General features: G+C 43.3%; 1 protein-coding gene across 5 annotated transcripts in view; it reads left to right on the top strand.

The window, feature by feature from the left end:
- pard3ba (par-3 family cell polarity regulator beta a) overlaps positions 1 to 12,951 on the top strand; it is a 247,550-nt gene that overhangs the window by 122,193 nt on the left and 112,406 nt on the right. The gene's annotated exons all lie outside the window — the stretch shown is intronic.

Below are 12,951 nucleotides of genomic sequence, written 5' to 3'. Positions count from 1 at the left end.
TTTTTAGGCCAATGCCGATACCGATTTTTAAAGAATTTTGTTGCCGATGGCCAATATCTAAAGCCTATTATTAAGGCTGGTGTGTGTGTGTGTGTGTGTGTGTGTGTGTGTGTGTGTGTGTGTGTGTGTGTGTGCATGTTTTAGCAGCACATTGATTGTGAAAGACAACCGAACACTCACTGTGTGCAATATAAATGAAATAAGTCGATAAATCTCATAATAGTTATTGAACTTCTCATATAAAACAAGCTGAAAACATTTTTAAAAAATGGTGTGTTTGGGTTCTTTGGGTCCTTTCTTCAGTCTAGTAGTGCAGGAGGTTGGCCACACAGGTGCATGATCTTATTATTTTCTTAATCGGCTTTTAGAAACAATTTTGGCCGATATAGAAAAAAATGTCTATATTGGTTGGTCTCTAGTTTTTAATGTTTTGTCTAATTTCTTCTTTCGGTTTTCATCATTTCCTGTCTTACTTCATTCTGTCATTTTCTCATCCGTTTATTTCCATATAATCTAAATGGATTCCTTTTAAATCTTAAGCTGAGCGAGAGAGAGAGAGAGAGAGAGAGAGAGAGAGAGAGAGAGACTGAGGTCATCGCCTTTGGGTCATCTACTGCACTGTTTAATCAAAACAGTAACCTCGGAGATCTTTCCTCAGACTCATCCCACAGTCAGGAATGGGAAAATGTGATCATATCACCCCTGTGCTGGAAGATCTTCACTGGCTTCCTGTTAAGTTCAGGACTGATTTTAAGATATTGCTGCTAGTTTTTAGACGTCTGCATGGTTTGGCTCCCTCATATTTGTGTGACTTTATCGAGCCGTATTCTCCGTCCAGGATGCTTAGATCGACAGATCTCCATCTACTAGCGACACATACTAGAGGTGCTAGAACTTTCTCTGTAATGGCTCCTGTCCTGTGGAACAGTTTTCCCCGGGATGGGAAAACCGCTGATTCCTTGGCTTCTTTTAAAGAATGTCAAGATTCGCTTTGGCATTTTAGCACTAACCAAGTGGCTGCAGCCTTCCTTTTATGTTTTACGCTTTGAATCTAATTGATGTTTTATATTCTTATAACTTATAGTATGCATTTTGGCTTGGTTGTCTGTGGCTTAAATTTTTCTGTAACTTTTAGATGGCTTTTGTGTTGTTAATGCTTCTATTTTTCTGCCAAAGTTCAGCACTTTGGAGTAACGGCTGTTGGCATTATTAGTTGCTAACTAAATAAACCGTGCCTGGACTTAAATGATCATTTCACCACCTTTAAAATGTTGTCCCATCGTAAAAATCCAGCATTTTGAATATTTAATATTTTTTCTAGTCCATATTCTCATTTTTGTGCATCTTACTTTCAATTTATCTAATTTTGTTCCTTATTTTTCATGTGATTGTTTTGTCTCGTTAATTAACTTGTTTCATTTTTTTTCCTCGTTATCTGAACAATTAAACAACACAATTTGGATAAAGATTTACTCAAATAATGGATTTCAGTTTGTAAAGTTTAACAATACTCTGCCAGATATTACAAGTTACCTGTGGAGTTCCACAGGGTTCTGTACTGGGGCCTTAGGTATTTGTACTTTGTGTGAATAATGTTGTTTCATCGCTCAGTAAGTTGAAATTCACTAGTTCTACATGTGTGGATGGCACAAATCCAGACTTTAGAAAATTCTTCTTCTTATGGTGAGATGAACGTCTCGTGTTTATTTAATTGTAAATTGTAACTGAAAATAAGTTAAAACTCACAGCCTCTTTTACTGAGAAAAGCCATCTCACTTTTCTAAATTCACCCCAGCTCCTTTATTTCCTATTAAATGTTTTTTCATGTCATTTCCTCCTTTTCATTTGTTCTAATCTCAACTGTTACACTTTTTAACGATCATCTCCTATTTTTCCTTATTATTTCCAATCTGATTACTGTTTCTCATATTTCATTTAATCAGTTTTTCCTCATGTTTCCCAAGATATTTTCTTTCCTTTATGGCAGCTCATTTTTCTGAGCTTGTCTTTATCGTCCCTTTCCTTGGAGCTCTGCTTCCCTCCAACGCCGGACTGACAACCCTGAGTTGTGAAGCACTTAGAGTGCGAGCTCTTGCTGCTTTATAGCCATCCAGGTCCGAAAGCTCACAGCGCCCAATCCTCACTCTGCTGACAGCAGCGGGTATTACATCACAATTGCTCCTGTTATTTGTTTGCACTCAGTTCTGCTTCATTTTACGTGAGAAATGTCTTCTTAAAGGTAACCTGGCATATAGATGTTGCTGTTTTAGACTCGGTGTCAGATCTAAGTGCTCTCTGATAGTCGGGAAGAGCAGGTGTTTATAACTCAGAGAAAGACCTCTCTGGTGTGCGTTTACACAGGAGTTCCAGTAAAACCAAAGATGGAGAACGAATTCTTGATGAGCTTTCTCTAGAATTTGATGGTTGCGTTCATCGTGGACAGCGTTCTAGTTTGAACTCCTCAGGTCTCCTTAAATCCACCTGCAGCAGCCCAGAAATGGTTCCTCCTGTGGAATATAAATGGCGCCGTGCTGAACTCAAATTCCCCGTGCTCAGCGTTCCCACAAGTGGCCTCAGCTCCACCCTCTCCCTCTTAGTTATCATTATTCCCGTATTTCCAGGGCCCATGATAAATAAAGCCATCCATTTCTTCCTGCGTTTTCTTTTCATCTCTGCTCCGCCCGACGTCTGGGCTAATGCGTATTGACAGGGCCTTAGCGTGTTTTTCATTTTTGCTGATGCAGAGTATTCGCCCAGCTTCCTGCGCCCTATCCCGCCCGACACCCCCGCCTGCCTCCCTAAATGGCCTGGCTGTTTCTTTATGGGCTTTGACATATTTCATTAGGCGGATGGTCTTAAGAGGCCCGCCTGGCGTCTTTAATCTGGCTAAAACCCTTTTTTCCTTCCTGGCTGAACCTGCTCCGAGGTGTGCTCTCCCTCTCTGTCTTATTTTTTCCATCATTGACTCGTGACTCCACCTTCTGTACTTTCTCTTTGCTGCTCTCTTGGTCTCTGTCGCAGCTCGTCCTCATTTTTAGCATCCTCTCTTTTCCCAAAACTCATTCTCTTTCTCTCTCTTTTTCCTCCTCTCTGTTCTACATCCAATCCCCTCTTTATTTTCGCTTTGCTTCTCTTTCTCTCAACAGACTGATCCGTATTTTTAGGATCTCCCTCCCCCTCGCTCTGCTGCAGCTGGATCTGTTCCAGTCTTATGTGATTATGGTGAACATGCTCCAGTCTTGGAGTTTCCTCCACCGCGTCAGACCCAGCCCAGCGTTTTCCACTGATTTCTGAGACTGAGTGTGTGCGCACGTGCCTAAACGTGCATGTGAACACCCTGCAGTCAGCCAGAGGAGCAATGAACAGATATTCCTTCATTCATCCCTCTGGTTCTCCGCCGTCGAGTCGAACATCTCCTCAGGCAGCAGGCTGCCCTCTTACAACACACCTGGGAGCTCATCCAGCACAAACTCCCACCCACGCTCCCTCCCTCCCTTCCTCACACACACACACCAGTTTCAGTCATGCTTGTGTTTTTCTCCCAAGCTATTGGTTCATTATTAGTCTCCATGTATTCATTTTCTCCTGATCAATCAAAGACAAAGTGACGATCCAGTGGTCGTCTTCATCAGCAAACAAGCAACCAGTCAACCAAGGGCTTTAATGACCTACAGCATAGAACATAGAGCTGTAGCTCGTAGCAGGGTTGCCTCGTGGTGAGAAGGTCGTAGGTTCGATTCTGGCTGGGACCTTTCTGGATGGAGACAGCATGTTCTTGTCACTCTCGTACTTTGGTTTCCTTCCAAGGACTAAATAAATGCCTGTTTGGTTTATTGGAGACTTTGAATTGTCCCTAGGTATGTGTGAGTGTGTGATTGGTTTGTCTCTCTGTGTCTCTGTGATGGACTGGACCTGTCCAGGGTGTCCCACACCTCTTGTCTAACAGCTGCTGTAGTTATTAGCAGCCCCCTGTAACTCTACTATGGAACGAGCAGTATACTTCTAGAACCTGAAATCTGAAACAATAATTGTTTTCTATTTTTTTTTTCAAATGTAAATAAACAATCTGTTTTATTTTATTATGTAACGGACTCTCAAAGCCTGTAGATCCTCCACTAGAGGGCAGTAGATATGTATAGGCCTGGAAATGGCAGGTTTCTGATGAATGTACTAATCCTGATGCTCCATCTGGACACTGAGGCTAGGGCAAGGGTCTAATGCTAATTAGCTAAATTGACCTTCAAGGAGTTAAGATGAGCCCTCGCATGCCTCAGATCTTTGTATTTAAGCAGAAATGGTTTAAACAGGTTTAGTGTAATGTCCAGAGATCGCAGTACGTGCTGGGGATGACTCTTCACCTCTACAACACCACATCTCAGCTCCGTATCTAAAAGGTTCAACAGATTTCTGAGTATTCTGAGGTCAGTTTACGGAGTTCTTAACCAAACTGATGAGCGGTGCCCATGTTCTCATGCTAGGTTGGAGCGTTTGGTTTGATGCTTTTCCAATAACCTTCGTAAGGCTCCATTGTCTTTCAGCTGATCTTCTGTGAGCCAGTTTAATGTGTGGTGTTTCTTTCAAGAATAATTTATGATATTTCATAAAATCCCAATATATGGCTGTGGTCAGTTGTAGGGAGGCATGTGTGTTTGTGAGTGAACCCTCTAGCACTCCCTTGAGCAAGCACTTTTCTCAGCCAAGCGTCTACAAATGTCACTCCCTGTCACTCCTCAGCAGTGAGGCAATCCAGCAGAGGTAGGCAGTAATTATGAAATGGCCTTTTAAGTCTCCTTCAGTTATTAAAGCTATTCATCTGGGTGGAAGCGAAAAACACACGGCCCATATGCCTGCATTCGCTCATATATCTAAACAGCTAAACACGATTACTGCCAAAGGAACGCCTACATCCTGCTCCTTCCTGTCTCTGATGCAGCTGAGTGCATTCACATCATGACAGGGGGGGGTTCTTCATGATTGAACCAGTCTTTAAGTGGAGTAGAGTTTTGATTGGCCATAACGTGAATTGGATTTGCCTTTACTATCTGTACGGCTGTATGAAGAAATTTGATTTGAGGTCGGGATTGTCAGGTGATTGGACGAGAGCTGCTATGGTGCAACGGTTAATGCATACGACAGGTGATAACTTGTATTTTTCTTTCTGTCACTCAAGGCTATACAGTAGGTTGTGTAGGGGTTGGACCCAGTATGTGTAAGGTAACACCTAAACATGGTTCCTGTTTGCTCTTAAAAAAAAAGACCCTTTTGGAACGAAGTACATCTTAAAAACCAGTGTGCTTTAGAGCTGGGTGTGACTTTTAGAGGTACGGGAAGAAGCACTTCTTGTCTAGGCTTCCTCCACAATGTTGGGGGCAGCAGCCCTAACAAGGAGCTCCAGACCATTGGCTCTACTGTGTCCTTTCCAGATATCTGAGCTCCTCATGCTATGCTTAAAGCCTAATTTATACTTTTTCATCTGTGTCGCGACTAGGGATGGGTACCTTTGACATTTGAATCAATTCGGTACTAATTCCCGGCACCTAGGAATCGATACCGGTACTTAACGGTACCAATTTTAGATACTTTTGAGTGTTTGATATTTTAATTCTCTTTTATAATTAAATATATATTTTTCTCAATATTTAACCATATTTGATAAATATCACGATAAATAACATACAACTGTTTGTATTTTAACATCGTCCTTGTAGTTTTATAAGCTGATAATTAAACTGAAGCAAAAATCTTTACTGTGAACTAAATTTACTGTGTATCTTCATTCCTTTTGCCGTCCTTTTTCATTTGATTTTTCCTACTGGGAAGTTAGAATTTCTTAGGAGAAAGTGAACGCACCATTAGCTGATAACAATGGTGGCAATGGAAGCTAATTTATCAAGCTAACGCTATCTTAAACAATTTATTTAGCTGCTAAAGCAGATTAAAACAATGATGCCTCACACTTATATCGTTGTCACTGGTTTCATCTTCACCCAATCACCCGTCGCATTTAGTAAAGTGAAGCCAAACTTTAGAGCGCATTCATATTCTTCCAGTCGGAAATTCGGAGTTCCGAGGAGAAAACGAATGCACCATTAGCGGAACGGAAGCTAACAGATCAAGTTAACGTTATCTTACATTTTATTTACCTACCGGAGCAGATTAAGATGAGGATGTCTCACTTAGATTGTTGTCGCTGGTTTCATCATCACCCAGTTACCCATCACATTTAGTTAAGTGGACCAAAGCTTTAGCGCACATTCTTTCTACCATGCTGCTCTGTTTACAACTCGCTCGCAGCGACTGACGACATAACGCTCTTGCGCAGCTGTCTAGACAAGTTCTCGTTATGAAGGACGGGTACCGAAACGAGGCACCATTTCTTTTTTTTTTTTTTTTTTTTTTTTTTTTTTTTAACGTGTCCTGTCTGGCTGTGAAGCAAGCAGAATTGATGTCTGAATGCTGGTAACAAGCCTTACAGTTTTACTCTCAGGTGGAGCATCAGAGCATCTGCTTTTAATGTCTCAGGTGGAGCATCAAAGAGTCTGCTTTTAATGTCGCACCTGATATTTAAAACTTTATTGTTATTGTTTTTGAATGCTTTGTAATTTCGACCAGACACGGAGACAGAGGTGAAAGAGAAAGGAAAAGAGAAAAGGTGGGGAGAGAGGGGGTTAGGTGGGGGGGGGATTCAACAAAAATAAACAATAATGAACAAGAGTCTGCTTCTAGACCTGCAAAATGAGACGAGAAAAAAGCAAAACATAACAAAAAAATGGGACACAACACCAATATAACAAAATCAAGCTATCACTGCGTCAACTTGATGAAGAAATATATAATCAATCATTGTTTAACTAAACAGTCACACGATAATATACCACAGTGCATTGAGTGCCCACCATAGTCTTAAGACATGTGTTGAACGTGCCCAAGCCCATACTTATGAGAGCACCATGTGAGCACCTGTGTGTGTACACGCGCTTGTTTATGTAAGGTTTATCTATAGGAGCGTCCAATAGAGAGTGTGAGGGACCACAGATCTGCCCCCCAAAGACGCGTAGGAGACGGGGGGGAGCTCCAAGTCCCAGAGATCCAGGCGCTGCCCCAGAACACAGGAACCCCAAGGAGCCCGCAACCAGAAAGGCCCCCGCCCCCCTCGAGAGGCACAGAGGATCGCCCCGGGGGGCCACAACCAGCAGCCGGCAGAGCCCCGGGAGATATCAGCGGCAAGTCCTCAGGCCTGCCCGCAGCCTCCCACCCCCTAGCCGGCCGAGTCCGGGACCCAGCGACCCGGGACCCAGGGGCGACCACCCCCGCCGGGGACCCAGCAGAGCCCAGGGACCCAGACCCCCCCAGGCCGCCACCGGGATTGATCAGGCAGATGCCAAAAATCTTAAACTCCCTGACCCGGGAGCCACGAACACTCAGGCAGACCAAGGCATCACACCCACACCAGGTGTGACAGGGGGGAGGGGAGACGAAGATCTATATCATCAAAGGAGGTCCCAGGAGAAGGGAGGAGTCAAAGGCCCCACCTGACATATACAGTCATACACAAACACAGTCACACACTCCCTCCCTCATGCTCACACATGCACATACAACCAAAGACTTACAAAAATACACGCCGGACACCCATTCATGCTCCCCATACACACCCTATTCACTCTGGACCCGGTAATGCTGCACATGGGGTACAACCACCACCGGTTACCAGAGTTTGACCCTTTCTGCTGGGGTGCTGATGAGCAGGCTCCCCCGCCCACCGCCGAGCACAGCAACCCACCACCCCAGACCCCAACCAGACGGCCAGATCTCCCTCCTAGTCTCCAGCCCCAGGCAGCCAAGCAACAACAGAGGTGTGCTAAGACCCCCTGGTCTCCCTCCACCTGCTCCAACATAGTGTTGTGTGTTAATGAGGTGTATTCTATTGCTGTGGTGAGCGGGCAGTGCGGGCATTTTCTGGCCTATGCCAGCTGATGCCACTGCACCACCCTACTTGCACCCACAGCCCTTGGTGTCTAAATGCAGTTTAAAATTCGAAGTGGGCACCGGCACTCGGGAGGAGGCTGAGAACTCCCCCTGCCAAGTGCCGTTGAATGTGCTCACTCCCAAGGCCCTAAGTGTATGTTTGCGTGGAATGTCGTCGGTGGAAGTGCATAAGGTGCAAATAAAATTGGGGGGCAGGAAGCCACAGGAATGCGGAAATGGGGTCCATACCCGCACTCCTCGACTTGTCCACCCCCCAAGGTCCTATGTGCATGTTTGTGTGATGATGTGAGGGAGCAGGAGGAGAGAAATAAACGGGGATGGGGAGGAATGGCTGGTAGGGCTTAGCCCTCCAGGGAGCCAGCTCCCCCACTGACCCCAATAGGCACCTCCGTTGTCATACCGCCGCCCAGGGCATGGAGACCCCAGCCCATCCTGCCAGGGCCCAAAGCAGCAGCATCACAGAGCCCCACAGAGCCCGAGGGAGCCGACCCAGCCCCACCCCAGCAGAATATCTATGCCCATCCCTGCATTTGCACAACTTCCAGAATATATAAGACATAAGACATCCAGGTAAGGTTGGGTCCTCCCCCTCCTGGACCTCCCCCTCCCCTGTGATGGGACAACAGAGGAGCCAGGGCCTGCCCTACGCCCCCGAACCCGGGCCAGGTGCTTCTGCGTATTCCTGCCTTCTTCCCGGCAGCGTACATGTAGGGACCCGACCCCCAAGGCCCAGCCCAGATCCCCACACGGGGCCGGCCACCCCAACACCCCGAGCCCCCAGGCCCCCACCCAGACCCACCCAGGGGCAATGCAGCCGCCAGGCAGTGACCCATGGCCGCCGCCAAGACCTCCAAGGGGCTCCACTCACAACCGCCAGCAGTACACCCCCCGAGGCAACCCAAGCACCTCCAGAGGGGGGGAACGGCCCCCCAGTGCCAGACATCCCCAGTGAACCCATCCCCAGGGAACATCCAGATACTCCAAACTCAGACCCTCCACCCCCCCACCCACATCATCCCGCAGGACATCATCAACGGCCCCCCATCACCGCCATGTGATGGAACCGATCAAAGGAGCCCAGAGAGATTTATTTGAAGTGGAAGCAGAGGCTAAATCAAGTGCAATATGATCTAACAAAAGATTTCTATACTGGTTAATGCAGAGATTTTCTCTATTTTTCCAATTCAAGAGGATAGTTTTCTTAGCGATGCATATGGCAGTCAGAACCACGTGAACCAAAGATTTTTCAATCGGGACATCATCCAGGTTTCCCAGTAAACAAAGAGAGGGGGTGATTGGGATATGACATTTCAGAGACTTTGACAGGTCTTCACATACTCTACCCCAAAATTCCTGGACAGGTGGACAGGACCACAGTGCATGAACGTAATTGTCAGGAATGTTGTTTTTGCAGTGTGTACAGATGTCAGACAACACAAACCCCATCTTGAACATCCGATGACCTGTATAGTGTACTCTGTGTAGAACTTTGTACTGAATTAATTGTAAATTGGGGTGTCTGATCATTTTAAAAGTTTTTAAACAAGTTTGGGACCAGAAGTTCTGGTCAAAGCTGACTGATAGATCCACCTCCCATTTTTCAATAGGGATTGCTATTCTATCGTCTATTTTGGGCAGTGTCTTATATACTTTAGACAGTAGTTTAGGGGGTTTGAGATTGCAGAAGTCTAAAACCCTTGGCGGGGTTTGTAATTCTATTTTATTGAGCTTAAATTTTTGTTTGACTACAGATTTGATTTGGTGGTATTCTAAAAAGCTATTCTTTTCTATTCCAAATTGGGAGACTATTCTATTAAATGGGATGAAGTCCAATCCTTCATATATGTTTTCCAGGTATAGGATTCCTTTATTTTTCCAGTCCAGAAGGTTCATCATTTTATTATTTTGCAAAATATCAGGATTATTCCAGATAGGTGTGCGTCTGCATGGTACTAGTGAAGACTCTGTCATTTTAAGATACTCCCACCATGCTGTCAGAGAAGTGCTGATACTAATACTTTTGAAGCCTTCATGTTTTCTTACGCTTGAGCTAATAAATGGTAAGTCTGAAAGCTCTATCGTATTGCAAAGTGTCTGTTCTATATCTAACCAGGACTCGTCTAATGGGTTATCTTGCAACCATCTTGGTATATATTGCAGCCTGTTGGCTAAAAAATAATAATAAAAGTTGGGTAGATCCAGTCCTCCTCTGTCTTTGCTCTTCTGAAGCGTTTTTAAGCTAATTCGTGGAGGTTTATCCTGCCAGAGGAATTTGGTAATTGAGGAGTCCAGAGATCTAAACCAGTCAGCTGGTGGTTTGTTTGGGATCATTGAAAATAAGTAATTTATTCTGGGTAAGACCATCATTTTAATTGTAGCAACTCTTCCCATCAGTGATATTGGTAAGGATTTCCATCTAGCAAGATCATCCTCCACTTTCTTTAAAAGTGGGATGTAGTTTAATTTGGTTAGATCTGCTAACTTGGGAGAGACATTAATTCCCAGGTATGTGATATTACCTGACTCCAGTTGAGTATTAAGTAAATTGACAAAAGAGAAATTAATTGGTAGAACTGTTGATTTTAACCAGTTTATAGAGTAATCTGAAACTTTTGAAAAAGAGTTTATCAGTTCTATTGAATGAGACAGAGACGATTGAGAATTCTGGAGGAAGAGTAAAACATCATCTGCATAAAGACTGATCTTATGTTCTATTTTATTACACTTTATCCCTTTAATACCTGTTGTTTGCCTAATTGCTGCTGCTAGTGGTTCGATAAAGATAGCAAACAGTGAGGGGGAGAGTGGGCATCCCTGCCTGGTCCCCCTCTGAAGACAGAAGCTAGCTGATATTTGGTCGTTCGTCCTAACACGTGCAATTGGCGAACTGTATAATGTTTGTAGCCAGTTTATGAAGAAGTTCCCAAAACCAAATTTATGTAAAGTTGCAAATAAGAACTTCCAGTTAACTCTATCAAAAGCCTTTTCTGCATCTAGAGATAATATACTAGTTTCTATATTTCTACTGTAAGAGAAATCTATCAAATTAAGTAATCTACGCGAATTAGTGGATGACTGTCTACCCTTTATGAAACCAGTTTGGTCAGGGTGTATTAAGAAGGGGGTTACCTTCTCTAATCTTTTTGCCAGGGCTTTACAAATTATTTTGAGATCAACATTAATAAGAGAAATTGGGCGATAGCTGGTTGGAAATGCTGGGTCTTTGCCTGGTTTTAACAAGAGACTAATATTGGCTGAGTTCATGTTTGGCTGTAATCTGCCGCTCTCTTCGATTTCCCTCACCATTCTGAAAAATGTTGGAGCCAAAATGGTCCAGAATTCTTTGTAGAACTCTGCTGGGAACCCGTCTGGACCTGGAGCTTTCCCATTAGTCATGGATTTAAGGGCTTCCTGGAGCTCTGCTGATGTTAGTGGCGAGTCCAGGACTGCAACTTGGCTGTCTGTTAATTTAGGAAGTGTTATCCTATCAAGGAACTCATCGATCTCGTCATCTGATGGGTTTATCTGTGGTGAGTACAAAGTTTGGTAAAAGTCTCTGAAAGTGTTGTTTATTCTTTCAGGGTCATAAACTATATTCCCAGTTGAGTCTTTAACAGCAGATATGGTAGTTTTCTCTTTATTAATTTTTAATTGGCTGGCCAGAAATTTACCGGATTTATTACTATGTTCAAAGTTTTCTATTCGTAGTCTTTGTGCTAAAAATTGTGTTTTTTTGTCAATAATTCCATGAAGTTCTAATTTAGCTTTACGTAATTTGCTCAGTAACTCTTCTTCTGTGGATGTCTCTAAAGACTTAATGATTTCTTCTAATTCCTGGATACGTTTATTTTCTGTTTTTTTCTTATGTGATGAGAAAGAGATTATTTTACCTCTCATCACTGCCTTTCCTGCCTCCCAGAGAATAGATGCTGATGTTCCAGGCAGGTCATTATGTTCTAAATATAAAGCCCACTCCTTTTTAAAAAATTCTATAAAACCTTCATCTTTAAGCAGTGATGTATTAAACCTCCAGTTTTTGCTTGGTGGGATTGCTTTCTTGTTTACTAGAGTTAAAGAAACCGGAGCATGGTCGCTGACAACAATAGGGTGTATCTCAGTGTCTGAAATGTCAGCCAGCAATGAGCTGCTGACTAGAAAATAATCCAAACGTGAATGAGAGTGATGGACGTGTGAGAAAAAAGTATACTCTCTACGGTTAGGATGAAGAGATCGCCATGCATCACAAAGCCCATAATCACTCATGTACTGTTTAACTATATAAGTGGATTGCCAATTGCGCCGAGTCCCAGCTGTACTGAGCCTGTCTAAGGAATGCATCCAAAGATTAAAATCACCTCCAAGTATAAGTGGACAGTCCAAGTGTTCGGAGAGTACAGAGAAAAAATTATGAAAGAATGGAGGGTCATCAATATTTGGACAGTATATGCTCACAATACATAAGCGTTGGTTCTGTATAGTTATTTTTAACATTATAAATCTACCTTCTGGATCAGAAACTGTGTCCAGTACTGTGAAATTGATGTTTTTGTGTATTAAAATAGCTACCCCTCTTTGCCTAGAGTTATAGCAGGCAGAGAACATGCTGGGAAACTCAGGTGTTTTAAGTTCATCTGCCGATGTGGCAGATCTATGAGTCTCCTGTAATAATATTACGTCTGCTTGCATTCTTTTTAACTGATCAAAAATCTTTAATCTTTTATCTCTTGAGCCAGTTCCATGTACGTTCCATGAGACAAATCTTAGTGCACCCATAGATGTGTGTGTGAGTAGCTAAAATATGACGCCTTCATGTGAATAAGATGGAATAAGTATCTAAATGTATAAAATAGTATGTTAATAAATAACAGAAAAGTAAATAATAATGAGGATTCAACAGTGTTTGTGGTTGTATTATTTGACGCATAAATTATGATATTGTGTTGTGACTTAAATATATCCATG

This window comes from Nothobranchius furzeri, chromosome 14 (genome assembly GCF_043380555.1).
Source record: "Nothobranchius furzeri strain GRZ-AD chromosome 14, NfurGRZ-RIMD1, whole genome shotgun sequence".
Classification (NCBI taxonomy): Eukaryota; Metazoa; Chordata; class Actinopteri; order Cyprinodontiformes; family Nothobranchiidae; genus Nothobranchius; species Nothobranchius furzeri.
This window is presented reverse-complemented; position numbering and strand designations above follow the sequence as displayed.